This window comes from Pristiophorus japonicus, chromosome 9, assembly GCF_044704955.1.
Source record: "Pristiophorus japonicus isolate sPriJap1 chromosome 9, sPriJap1.hap1, whole genome shotgun sequence".
In the NCBI taxonomy this organism is placed as follows: Eukaryota; Metazoa; Chordata; class Chondrichthyes; family Pristiophoridae; genus Pristiophorus; species Pristiophorus japonicus.
In genome coordinates, this window is record NC_091985.1 from 175,736,461 (window position 1) to 175,750,529 (window position 14,069).

At 44.9% G+C, this 14,069-nt stretch overlaps 1 protein-coding gene across 3 annotated transcripts in view; it reads left to right on the forward strand.

Annotated features, from left to right (window-relative positions):
• Positions 1-14,069, forward strand: part of agpat4 (1-acylglycerol-3-phosphate O-acyltransferase 4 (lysophosphatidic acid acyltransferase, delta)) — a 306,351-nt gene that overhangs the window by 98,802 nt on the left and 193,480 nt on the right. The window contains exon 2 of one of the 3 annotated variants that reach the window (XM_070890160.1): positions 1,324-1,423. The exons of the other annotated variants lie outside the window; for them this stretch is intronic. The gene's annotated coding sequence lies outside the window, so the exon portion shown is untranslated. The remainder of the gene's footprint in view (positions 1-1,323; positions 1,424-14,069) is intronic. 3 annotated transcript variants of the gene reach the window in all.

Below are 14,069 nucleotides of genomic sequence, written 5' to 3' on the forward strand. Positions count from 1 at the left end.
CAACTATGTCAGAACGGCACCGTTCAAGCCGGCCTCAAATGGCCAGGCAGAATGAGCAGTGCAGATAATCAAACAGGATATGCTCAGAATCCAAGGGGGTTCTCGACAAAGCCGCTTGTCATGCCTCCTGTTGGCCAATAGATCCCGACCACACTCGCTCACAGGGGTTCCACCCGCAGAGCTGCTAATGAAAAGGATGTTCAAAACCAGGTTATGCCTTATACACTCCACTATGAAAGAAATTGTTGAGAGCAGGCGTCAGTCACAATGTGACTACCATGACAGGAATGCGAGGGCGCGATGTATTGATGTCAATGACCCTATTTTTGTCCTTAATTACGCTGCAGGGCTCAAATGGCTTGCAGACACTGTGATTGCCAAAGAGGGGAATAGGGTTTTGGTAGTTAAACTTACCAATGGACAAATCTGCTGCAAACACGTGGATCAAACAAAAAGGAGGTTCAGCAACTCTATAGAAGAAGCAGAGGAAGAACACGACGTAGAGTTTACTCCACCAAAGGTGACCGAACACCGGAACCAAGTGGAGGAGAGCCGAGTCACTGTAGGCAGTCTGGACAGGCCTGAGGCACCGCAAACAGCAGACACTCAGGCCAGCGCTCAACAACCGGAGCCCCAACTCAGGCACTCTACAAGGGAGCGTAAACCACCAGAGAGACTTAACCTGTGATCTCAATAAGACTTTGGGGGGAGGTGATGTCATGTATTCAACTATCATTGTAACCCATGTATAAGCTGACCTAAGTTGTATACCTTGAGAACATTGACCACAAGGGGGTGAACTTGTGGGAGACACTCCTAACCTGGACTTTCAGGTATAAAAGGGGAAGCTCCACCCACCTTCATCACTTGAGGTCTTGATAATAAAGGTAACTGGTCACAGAGTGACCTTCTCTCAAGTATGGGCCTCGTGTGCATTTATACTGTATAGTAAGGACATATCAGTAATATTGTCATTCTTCTTCGTGATAACTGCATCATTTCATTTTGCAGTTTGGCATTGGTTGATTTCAAAATTTCCTCAAACATGTTTCTGCAGAATCTCAGCATGAACATTCCTCTTCTTTCCTCACAGCAGTCGATATCAAAAGACAGTGCCGATGAGAGATTGGAATGTGAGTGAACAGAGTCTGTGAGAAACAAAAACTTTCGGCCTGAGTCAGGAGATTCCACGTAGGCTGAGGGATCTTTCTTGCTCCCATTTGGCTAATAAACTGCAATCAGTCAAAAATGTTCAAATAGTTTTTATTTTCCAAACACCTGACTGTGCAATTGTATTAATAGTTTTTTTTTATTCCTGCAAAGGCTGGAGGAACATATTGAATCTGCCAAATGCTGTGTTCTTCCAATGGTTCGTCGAGGAGTTAAGCTGCACAGACCAGGAAAGCCCCAGGTTCAGTCAAAGGTCTGTACTGAGTTAGTTCAGCTCTGTCGGGGCAACAGTAGCAATAGACTAGAGAGGGGGCTATCCACACTGCTCCTGCTTCTTCCACAGCCAAATAGCTGCCAACATTTAAGGCTCACATGTGCATTGTTTGCAGTGAGTCTGAGGATGTGCTGCAATATGAAAGGAAAGGACTTGCATTTATATAGTGCCTTTCACAATCTCAGGACATCCCAAAGTGGTGCACAACCAATGAACTGCTCTTGCAGAGTAGTAATGTTGGGAAACAAAGCAGCCAAGTTGCACACAGCAAGGTCCCACAAATATCAATGAAATACACAGCCAGATAATCTGTTTCTTAGTGATGTTGGTTGAGGGATAAATATTGGCCAGGAGAACTCTTTGAAATAGTGTCACGTGGCCTTTTACATCGATCCGAGAGGGCAGATGGGACCTGAGTCTAGCCTCTCGTCTGAAAGCCAGCACCTCTGACAGTGCAGCACTCCCTCAGTACTGCACTGGAGTGTCAGCCTGGATTATAGTCTCAAGTCCTGTGTCTGAATTGCGGCAGGAGGACATGATTTTTAAGATCATGGGTAAAAGAACCAGAGGGGCAGATGAGGAGAAGTTATTATTACGCAGCGAGTTATGATGATCTGGAATCCATTGCCTGAAGGATGGTGGAAGCTGATGACATGCTTTATGACATTGTGGTAAACCTACAGCCAAATGGGAGTATGTCATTGGCCATGACTGAGGGGGGGAGGGGAGGGCTATAGGAATGAAGAGGAATGTGGTCGGTCAGATAAAGCCTGGGCTTCGGACTGGTAACATCTCTGCGGGCCTATCAATCTACAGACAACATGTGGCTGTATGGGTTTCTGTCAAGTGTAATCCTGTCAAGCACGAACCAAAGTGAATTTTGTGTAGAGATAAAAAAGTTTGATAACTGAACTGCCTCTGAATGATTTTATTTATCAGCTTGGCGTAGAATAAGTGTCAATATCCTAATATGTAATACAAGTTCAAAACGTTAAGGGGATATTTAAGGGTCGAAATTGCCCCTCCCGATAAGGCCTCTGGCCGCCTGAAAGTGGCGGACACGGGGCGGCGCGGAATGGCTGCCGAGTCTCGTGGAGCGGCCATCATTTTGTAAATTGCCCTACCTCAGGTTTGGAGCGGTGTCTGGGGCCAGTCCGCCCGTTTTCCCGCCGCAACGTACACGCGCTGACCCCTTTCCGACTGGCGGGGCCCCTTAATATCCTAATATCTAATGCAAATTAAAAATGTTAAGGGGAGATTTAATGGAGATCAAGCAGGAAAGGGGTACTGAAGGAATGATCAGCCATGATCTTATTGAATGGTGGTGCAGGCTCGAAGGGCCGAATGGCCTACTCCCGCACCTATTTTCTATGTTTCTATGAGGTGTCAAAATTATGAAGGATTTTGAGTGGGAGAAACTATTCCCACTGGTGGGTGGGAGGGGGGGGCGGGGTTGGTAACCAAGAGGACGCAGATTTACGATAATTGACAAAATAATCAGAGGGGAAATGAGAAGTATTTTTTTCTGCAACAAGTTACGATTTAGAATGCACTGCCTGAAAGAATGGTGGAAGCAGATTTAATATCAACTTTCAAAAGTGAATTGGATATAAACTTGAAAAGGAGAAATTTTCAGGACTATGGGGACGAGCGGAGAGCAAGACTAATTGGAATGCTCTTTTAAAGAGCCAGCACAGGCACGATGGGCCGAATGACCTCCTTCTGTGCTGTAAGATTTAATGGGGGGGGAGAAATTCTGCATGTTAGTGTCCCCAGTTAGCACCTGGCAGGGGCGCTAACGGGGCGTTCAGGCAGTAGTGCCGGGGCAGGGCCAGTCTCGCGCCTCACGGCAAATTGGCTGGCGATAACAGTTAGTGCCCCAGCACCTTTCACCATGGAGATCGTGACATCAGTGAATGTGCTACGCTCGCTGGGCGCCCGATCTGAAAACTTCAGTAGCGCCCCCTGCCTTACCGCCTCGATTCGACAACGCCAGGGAGCGGAGGCGTGAACCAGCCGGCTGGTGGGGTGCTACTTAAAAGAATGCACCCCAGCTATCAAGAAACTTCCATTCCAACAGTCAGTTTTGGGCAGCAGAGAGCGCAGGATGCATCTACAGCCACGTAAATGCTGCTTAGTCCCTGGAGTGTTACGGGCCGTCATCCCACAGCATATCGCCATTCTGCACTCCCCGAATCACTGGGGGCTGGTGTGCAGACTCCAGTGACCTTCCCTTTAATGGTTGGAAGGCACCTTCGCCAATGCTCACTCCCGATTATACACCTCATATTCGTTATCGCTTGGAGCCTAACGCCACTCACCTATGCCATTAGCACCTGATTTAGCGCTGCCCTGCATACTTTGAGCGCGGAGACTGAATTTAGCGGGCAGCAAGATTGATTAGTGCCTGGGGCTAAAGTTCCAACTTCTCAAAAGTTAACTCCCCAACCGGGTTGAGACTGAATTTCTAACCCAATGATTCTAAGTAAATGTGATGCTCGTAGGAAGTGCACACTGTACGTAAGACTTAGATGTAATATTCAACATACAAATGGAATGGGTAGAAAAGAGGCTCGAAAAGAAATGGGTTTTTCGTCTTAGAAACCGCCCAATTTTGCTTTCCATTGATTAATACCAGGTGGGTCATTCTCAACATTTCTTGCCTGAAAAACGGGCGGTTTGAATACCGTGGGTGCCCTTTGGACGCCCAAGGCCCACCTGATGCAGCTTTCGTGCAAGCCTGTAAATGGGTGAGCAGCCCGTTGCCTGAAATAGTGCACGCTCCACCCAGTTGTACCAGGCGTTGAGCGGCCTAACCAGCGACTCTTAAAGCAACTGCTGGAGGCCGCTCAAGAAAAGGCCCAGGAAACATTCAGTGCTCCTCCTAGCCCCGCAAAAAAAAACGCCGGCCTGTTCGGGGCCCCCCACACCAGCTCCAAAATTGTCTACCCTTCTCCAGGCCAGATGCTACCAGCTGACTCGCTTTGGGAGCTGGCTGATTTCCTGCTTGCTCAGGACTGTGCAGCTCCCTGGCAACATGCTAATGAGGCCTGAAAATGGCTTGGACTGCTTGCTAGCACAAACAGGCAGGTGGAGCAGCTGTCCCGCTGACATTGTATTCATTTGGATCTGCACTAGAAAATTCCCCCCCGCCTCCGGAAATGTCCCAAAAAAAATCATATTGTTAGGGTACTTAAATTCCTGTGCTTTAGCTGTTTTTCTGTGCTTTTTTTCCTTACCCCTTCCCTAGATGAGGAGGTCTGATGCCATTGGTGGCAGCTATTGAGATCAGCAAACTCAGCACAGAACAGGAATCAAACCTGGGACCTTTTGATTTTTTTTTACTTCAAAATATACTTTATTCATATAAAAATTTGTACAGTACATTCAAAAGCAGTTCAGTACATTTAGCTGCGGTCAGCAATCACTACATTTGGGTGCTGACGGCAGCTCCGTTTGATACATTTCCTTGCTTTTCAGTTCAAGTACAATTCGGTACAATACGGGATACATTGTAGTACATTCAACAAATTACATTACATGTGTCACTATACAGTACACAGAATGGGTGACGGTACATTTACACTTTTCCTTTTCAACGTGCATTACGAAACAGACCTTGCATTGTACATGGCACTACATAGGTGTTTACAGATCATGGTGCTTGTCGAAATCTCGACCTCAGAAAAGAATGACTCCGACACTTACAGCTCCGATGGAAGTTTCCCTTTTAATTTACTTGCTCGCAAGGGGTAGGTTTCACTCAGTCAAGGGCCAAATGAACACCTCCGCAATGGTACAGCTTCACAAGATATTTATACAGTAAAACCCAAGTTCTGGCCTCTCCCTGTGTATTGCTCTGTCTCACAGTCAGTGAATACAGATAAAGAGTTAATTACTATATCCTGGTACTGAAATGGTGTCAAGATATTTCCTTTTGTCAGGGTTATCAGAAAGCCAAACGGCCATTACTCCATGAGTCATAGGTAATGGGCTATCACCTGTCTTGTATTGTATCAGGATTATCCAATTTCCTGGTCAGTTTACCTGTTTGCTTCAAATGGATGAGGTAAAGGAAAGAGATAATGGCTAGAAGATAAGGGTGGGGTGACATGGAACTCCTGTAGTGTAGACAATAGGAGAGCACCATGGGGGGGTTACTTGTCTCAGCATGACTTGTCTCCTAGCTGTCTGATAACCATCAGTCATCTAACAGCAGGTTTAGCTGTTTAAAATAAGCTGGCTGCTAAAATGCAGAAAGTTCTGGAAGGGCCAGGACTCCATTTTAATCAAAAGGCACACAAATACCGTTTGGTATCAGCTTAGATAAAAATACATTTCCACATTCCCCCATTTTGTCCTTCACAAGGACAACTCAATCCATTCTGATCTTGTACAGTCTCTCCATTTCCATTTCTACACAAGAGCCTTCAGCAGTTGTTGCTACCATAACTCTAGCCGTGGTCTCGGTAGGTAACATAGTTTCTCCAACCCTGGCACAGCAACACTTAATGACGACAAATAATAGATACAGGGCGAAGACTATCAGCAGGAATATGATCAAACCCTGTACCACAGATTTCCCCAGGGCTCCCAACCATCCTGATGTTTTCAGCTAGACTGCCGATATCTTCTGATTTATCTGGGATATATGTACCGCATTCTTCACCTATTAATGCGCATGTCCCTCCCTCCTTGGCTAGGAGATAATCTAAGGCCATACGATTTTGGAGAGCCACTGTTCGAATAGCTACCATTTCGTCATTTATCCCTTCAAAGGCTTGGGAAGTTGCGTTGGCTACTGATTCTACTAAGTTAGCCAGTTCCCGTAACTGCCATTCGGTCGATGCTATTCCATAGGGTGGCACCATTACCTTGAATATTCCGTTTAGCCACGTTAAATCCCGTTTAAATCTGTGGCTTCCATAGGCCTCCCTTAGAGTCCTTACTGATCTGATAAGGGGTACCACATATCCTAAGTAACAGGACCCTGTCCAGTTGGCTGGTAACCATGGGTAGGCTTTATGGTCACAAATAAAGTAGGTGCAATTATAGGACGTCAGCTCCTGGTCCTTTCGCACTGTCCCTACTCGAGTGGTCTCACCTTCCCACCCTTCACCTGGGGCTTTGTTATGGACCGTTGTCCAGCCAACGGTTGCTATCTTTCTCTCAGTCGGATTAGTTGTGGCTTGCCATTTAATCATTTGGGAACACTTGCTGCGTCCCATTTCTGGTCCTTTTGTCTCATTACTCACTAGGCATATTATACCCTCAGGATTTCTTATTCTGGGAGTAATGCTTAGGAAGGGAGGCTGATGGTTATTATCATAATTGGGCTGGTACCATCCCTGGAAGGCTGTAAGTTTATACCCTGCCGACCTCCATTCTGTTTGCTCCTTTGTTTCTGGCCCCTTAGTTAGTTTTGTCCTGTTTTGCACTGTCAACCATTCTACCATTTCTGATTCGTTAAAGGGGACAGATCTCAGGGGAATACCCCCCCTGGAGTGGACAGGTACATGGGAACATATCCAGCAACTCGACAAGTTTCTTTCTTGAGCATACCTATGACTCAGTGCCATAAATACGTTTACGTGCAATTCCCTTCGGTGGTGGGTCTGTACCCCTGGTGTAATCAATAATGCGAAGTAAAACCCTGTCAAGCCCAGCACCATCAGTCCCCATAGTCCATACAGTTCTTTATTCAGTCTTCCTTTTTCTGTTCCTCTGATTCCTTCGTCCCTTCCTCCTGGTCGGGTGCCCGTTTGCAATGGGATGCGTGGATCCATGTTGGTCTTTCCTTTACCTTGATTGCAGTATTGGTCGCCAGCAGGACCTGGTATGGTCCTTCGAATCTTGGCTGTAGACTGCTTTTCCTTTTAAAAATCTTGATGTAAACGAATTCCCCTGGCTCCAGGTTATGACACTTCCCTTCCGCTGGCTTAACTTGAGCTTCCTTTACCTGTGAATGAAAGCTGGAAATACATTTGGTTAGTGCAATACAATAATTCAACATATTTTCCTCCATTTTGTGGATGTCCATCTGTTTTGCAGTAAATGGTGCTGTAAAAGGTAGTCGTTGGGGACGTCCCATAACTATCTCATGTGGTGACAAGCCTGTTGTTCTGTTGGTTGCAGATCGCATTACCATCAAAGCTAAGGGCAGCAGTTCTGTCCATTTCAGTCCAGTGTCATTGCATAGTTTTGCCAGCTTATTTTTAAGCATTCCATTATATCTTTCAACAAGTCCAGCTGATTGTGGATGATAACTGCAATGAAAACGTTGATTAATCTGTAAAGCTTTACACATTTCTCTTATGACAGTTCCCGTGAAATGTGACCCGTTATCACTGGAAAGCTTAGCAGGGATTCCGAAGCGCGGTACAATTTCTTTTAACAAACATTTAGCAACAGTAGTGGCATCGGCCTTTTTACATGGAAAGGCTTCAATCCATCTAGAGAACACATCTACAATAACTAATACATACTTGAATCCCATACACATAGGTAATTCAATAAAATCCATTTGTAAATGTACAAAAGGCCCGACTGGATTTGGGTGGGAGGCAGATTCTACTTTTTCCGTCTTACCCGGATTCATTGTCTGACAGGTAACACAATTTTCACAGATTTGTTTTGCAATTGCCGAAATACCTGGTGCATACCAAGTTGCCAAAATATAATCTGCCAATCCCCCTTTGCCTGCATGTGTGAATGTATGAACACATCGGGCAATCCATGGAAGTAAGGATCTAGGGGCCACCACGCGGCCGTCATGGTGAACCCATATTCCTTCTGGATTTTTATAACATTGATCCTTCGTCCAGGTCACCACCTCCTCCGTACTGGCCTGTGTCTGAAAGGCCAGCACGTCATTAATAGTGGGTGGCGGGTCTGAGCAATTATTTTTCCTTAGTGGGAACAATGACACCTGCATCCCCCCTTTCGACAGAGCTGCTGACTTAGCTGCATTATCAGCTCTGGCATTCCCAAGTGCCACCTCATTCGACTGGCCTGTATGTGCTTGGCATTTGATAATGGCAAGTTTTAAGGGGCATTGAATGGCTCGCAGGAGATTTTCCACTTGTTCTGCATTTTTGATAGGGGTTCCTGAAGAAGTCAGGTACCCGCGAATCTTCCAAATTTGTCCATAGTCATGTGATACCCCAAAAGCATACCTGGAGTCAGTGTAGATATTAACTGTGTGTCCTTCAGCCAGAATACAGGCTCGAGTTAACGCAAACAATTCGGCTTGTTGGGCTGAAAAGGAGTCTGGAAGAGAGGCTGTTTCGACAACATTAAACTGAGTTACAATTGCATAAGCCGCTCTAGGTTGGCCCCTATCATTTCGTAAGGCTGATCCGTCAACATAGTACACTAGCTCAGGGTTACACATTGGTACATCTGTTAGATTGATACGTGGTTTAGTCACTAATTCGGTTACCATTTCACATGAATGGGGTTCGCCGTCGTCTTCCGTGGGGAGTAGAGTGGCTGGATTTAAGGTAGTACATCTTTTGATGACAAGGTTCGGATTTGATAACAGTTCGACCTCGTATTTGGTGGTTCTTGCGGAGGTTAGGTGTTGGGTGGCACATTTAGTAAGTAAAATCTCGACAGAGTGTGGGATATATAAAATGGTCTGATGATTTAGAGTTATTGTCTGAGCCTGTTGCATAGCATAATAAGCTGCTGCCAACGAAGGAAGACATCCTGGTAGTCCGCGTGCCACTGGGTCTAGTTGGGTACTGAAATACGCTACCGGTCGCTGCCTGTCCCCATGTAACTGAGTCAAAACAGATTGTGCAAAACCCGACTTGTGATGCACAAATAAGTTGAATAGCTTAGTGTAATCTGGTAATCCCAAGGCTGGTGCTGAAGTGAGGGACTGCTTAAGGTTCTGGAAAGCATTCCGGGATACTTCATTCCACATCCTTTAAGCATTGTGAGAATATAGTAGATTCATTCACAACTCGTAGGTCATGGACAAACCTCCATTTGTGTGGGCTTCTGAACTGGACAAATCTGTGTGTTACACGGACTTCTCATTTATGCTTATAGTGATTCACAGATCACAGAATGTAAAGTACTTGTTTTCTAATCTTATTAAAAGGCCTCCAAACCCAAGATTTTTCCAATACACTCAAAATGTTGATCAAGGAGATCACCTGAAATATCTCAAAATCCCAATTCAATTATTGTACTGCCACTCTTTATCCAAAAAAATTTCCCCCTACTGAGTTAGAAGCTTTTGTACCAAGATTTTACACCAAGGACAATGAGAGTGTACTCCCCCAGCCTGCACCTCGAGAGACCCACAAAGGCTTTTTTTAAAAAAAAAAGGCATCACAACTTTTAACCACCGGGACCATGTCTCAACAAACCTATTCTTTGTGCATTTCCTAGCTCCGTAACCTCTCATCCGAATAAATCCACACCTGCGCTTCTAACTTAAAATGTCTTAAACTTCCCACATACAGGACAACACTATGAAGGGTTAAAAAAAAACTTCACTTTGTTTGAAAAAGTGGGCGGAGCTAAAACAAACAGGCAGCTCCACAACTTTTCCAAACAGGTTTCCAGACACAAGGAAAAAAAGACAGAAGCACTCTCATTCAAAGACAAGACATTCACGCACTGTCATTCAAAGACAAGACATTCACAAGTCTCTCTCCATTCAATAAAGCTTTTTCTTTTACTAGCTTCATTTTTTTTTCATAAGTCACTATCAGGTTCTCTTTTTTTTTTCATTTGATTTACTTCCTCTGTTAATTTTACATGGGCTTGAAGAATCGGAACCCAGGCCTTTTCTATTACTTTCCTTTTTTTTTTAACCTGGATCTCTGTTTATAAGACATTCCTCTAGACAAGTTGTTCTCTCTAAATTAAATGAACCATCAGGTGGAAATGGCCTGTTTTCACCCTTAGTCCACTTTACTGGTTTTTTTTTCTTTGGTCAATTGAAGACTGACCACAATTCTGGAGCATGACATAGGCTGGTGTGCCTTTTGTGGTGTTTTAACTTGCTCCGGCACCCATTCTGGATGATTAAGATTTTCCCACAGTTTCTGATCTCACAATCCTTTCGGCCAACCGAGTTCTCTACGCCCACTTCTCCTGGCCGTTACGTGGCCTGAAAAGGCTCTTAATTCGGGCTCAGTCTGGGTGTGTGAGATATGTTGGCACGAACCAACCGTAGTTGATCAATCAGTTACTGTTTCTTTTCTTAATCAATCCTTGTGGTTTTTTTTTCGAATCACAATTTTCCCTAGTGACTCTTCCCGTTTCTCTAATGGCAATGACTCACAAAGGTATTGCAACCAACAGTAATACAAGGACAACAAACAATATTCCCGTGAGTACACAAATCATAACCTCTAAACAAATTCTCAGTCTGCGTTGTACGCCACTACAGACCGAGTCCTTAACTTATCCTAATAACAGCTGATAAAACTTAAGGTTCCGTACCCAAACTCTTTGATCGATTGCGCTCTTTTTTTTTAATAGTCTTGTCACATAAGAACCCCTTCCGAATTAAAAACAATAAAAATCTTATCACATAAGAACCTTCGATCGATTATTAGCGCTTTCTTTTTTTCTTTTCTTTTAATAGTCTTATCACATAAGAACCCCTTCCGAATTAAAAACAATAAAAATCTTATCACATAAGAACCTGGAACCCTTTTCGATCGACTAGCGCTTTCTTTTACCTACTGAAACCTTCCCCGGGCTGTCTCGAGATTTTTTCCAGAACCTGTTCTCTTCTGCTGGCGAGCTGAGAAAGAAATGGTTATAAAAAAAATACCTTTAACTTTTAAATGCCGAGTCTTGTAGATGCAGTACCTCAGCTGTGGACAACAGATTACATCTGCGATTCAACAGTGAAGAAAACCTCTTGTGAGCAAAGGCTCACCTTGTTTGGCCACTGAAGCCTTTCACTGGAGAGGCACTATGCCTGTATCCGTTTTACTCACAGAACAGAGAGTATGCATCTCGGTGGAACCTCCAATAACTGTCGAAATCTCGACCTCAGAAAAGAATGACTCCGACATTTACAGCTCCGATGGAAGTTTCCCTTTTAATTTACTTGCTCGCAAGGGGTAGGTTTCACTCAGTCAAGGGCCAAATGAACACCTCCGCAATGGTACAGCTTCACAAGATATTTATACAGTAAAACCCAAGTTCTGGCCTCTCCCTGTGTATTGCTCTGTCTCACAGTCAGTGAATACAGATAAAGAGTTAATTACTATATCCTGGTACTGAAATGGTGTCAAGATATTTCCTTTTGTCAGAGTTATCAGAAAGCCAAACGGCCATTACTCCATGAGTCATAGGTAATGGGCTATCACCTGTCTTGTATTGTATCAGGATTATCCAATTTCCTGGTCAGTTTACCTGTTTGCTTCAAATGGATGAGGTAAAGGAAAGAGATAATGGCTAGAAGATAAGGGTGGGGTGACATGGAACTCCTGTAGTGTAGACAATAGGAGAGCACCATGGGGGGGTTACTTGTCTCAGCATGACTTGTCTCCTAGCTGTCTGATAACCATCAGTCATCTAACAGCAGGTTTAGCTGTTTAAAATAAGCTGGCTGCTAAAATGCAGAAAGTTCTGGAAGGGCCAGGACTCCATTTTAATCAAAAGGCACACAAATACCGTTTGGTATCAGCTTAGATAAAAATACATTTCCACATGCTCCATGTACACAAAAAAGTTACAAGTACGGCCCGAGGGGAGTTTTGTACTGATTCCTGCCCCCCCGGGTTTACCGTGGCAGAAGGGCTTTAAACTGTGGCCCTTCCCCACCGTGCCTTTGTGGCGACTGCACCAATTTTAAGTGCGTCCCTCAGCATGTAATCCTGGATCTTGGATTGCGCCAGTCTGCAACACGCAGACATAGACATCTCCTTGGTCTGGAAGACCAGCAAGTTTCGGCAAGACCAAAGAGCGTCTTTGAGCGAGTTGATGGCCCTCCAGCAGCAGGTGATGTCTGTCTCGGTGTGTGTCCCTGGGAACAGCCCGTAGAGCACAAAGTCCTGTGTTACGGAGCTGCTCGGGATGAACCTCGACGTAAACCACTGCATCTCTTTCCAAACCTGCCTTGCGAGGGCGCAATCCTGAAGGAGATGGGTGACAGTCTCGTACGCCCCGCAGCCGACTCGGGGGGGGCACCGTGCCGTGCTGCTGAGATGTCGGCTGTGCATGAACACTCTGACAGGTAAGGCCCTCCTCACCGCCAACCAAGCTACGTCTTGGTGCTTGTGTGACAGCTCTGGCGATGAGACGTTCTGCCAAACGAGTTCGACAGTCCGCTCAGGGAACCACCCGACAGGGTCCACCCTCTCCTTCTTTCGAAACCTGGGACCTTTTGATCTGTGTGGCTTTAGTGCTAAATGAGAAAAACTTGCAATGAAATGCTGCTTTTCATGACCTCAGATGACCTTTCATGAACCGTCTTTCAGGTGAGGCGTTAAAGTGAGGTCCCGTCTGCCCTCTCTGGTGTACGTAAAAGATCCCATGACACTATTTCAAAGAAGAGCAGGGGAGTTATCCCCGTTGTCCTAGGGCCAATATTTATCCCTCAATCAACATAACAAAAAGCGATTATCTGGTCATTATCACATTGCTATTTGTGGGAGCTTGCTGTGCACAAATATGCTGCCGCGTTTCCCACATTGCAACTCCATAAATGTAACTCTTTCTTTCATTCAGAACATCCGAATGCACTTTACAGCCAATGAAGTGCTTTTTGAAGCGTAGTCACTGTTGCAATGGAGGAAACGCGGCAGCTAATTTGCACACAGCAAGCTCCCACAAACCCTAATGTGAAAATGACCAGATAATCTGTTAGCGATGTTGGTTGAGGGATATATATTGGCCATTACACCAGTGAGAACTCCCCTGCTCCTTGAAACAGTGCCATGGGTTCTTTTATGTCCACCTGACAGCAAACTGGTTTAACGTCTCATCCGAAAGACGGCACTCCAACAGTGCAGCACTCCCTCAGCACTGCACTGGAGTGTGAGTCTAGATTTTTATGCTCAAGTCTCTGAAACGAGGTTTGAACCCATAACCTTCTGATTCAGAGGCAAGAGTGCTACCACTGAGCCACGGCTGACCTATGGGGTTTTTGGTATTCATTTTTTCTCCTTTTTCTCTGGAGGCTTGCTGTACCACATACCATCCCTGGTACCGAAGATCCAATGAACCGTGCTACCCTGATCTCTGTGAAACCAACTTGAAATACTTACAAGTGTACATAAAAGGAATTGCATGAGAACAAAACTATTTTAATTAATGTACTTCTAAATATTTTTTGAAAAGCACGAAATGCACATTTTCACATTCTCCCTAAAGGGAAGTCAAGGTTTTAATGATGGGAGGAGGCTTGAGGGTAAGATGTTATCTGTAACATTCCTGTAATTTGAAAGCAGTTATAAATCACGCAGAATGACATACTTGCCCAAGTTTACTACCTGCTGTTTAACATCATCATAGGCAGTCCCTCGAAGCGAGGATGACTTGCTTCCACGCCAAAAAGGGATGTGCTCATAGGTGTTTCAATGAAAGACCTAATATTCCAGATCCCGAACTACATCCTGAAGGATGCCTCTGCTTGGATTTTTTT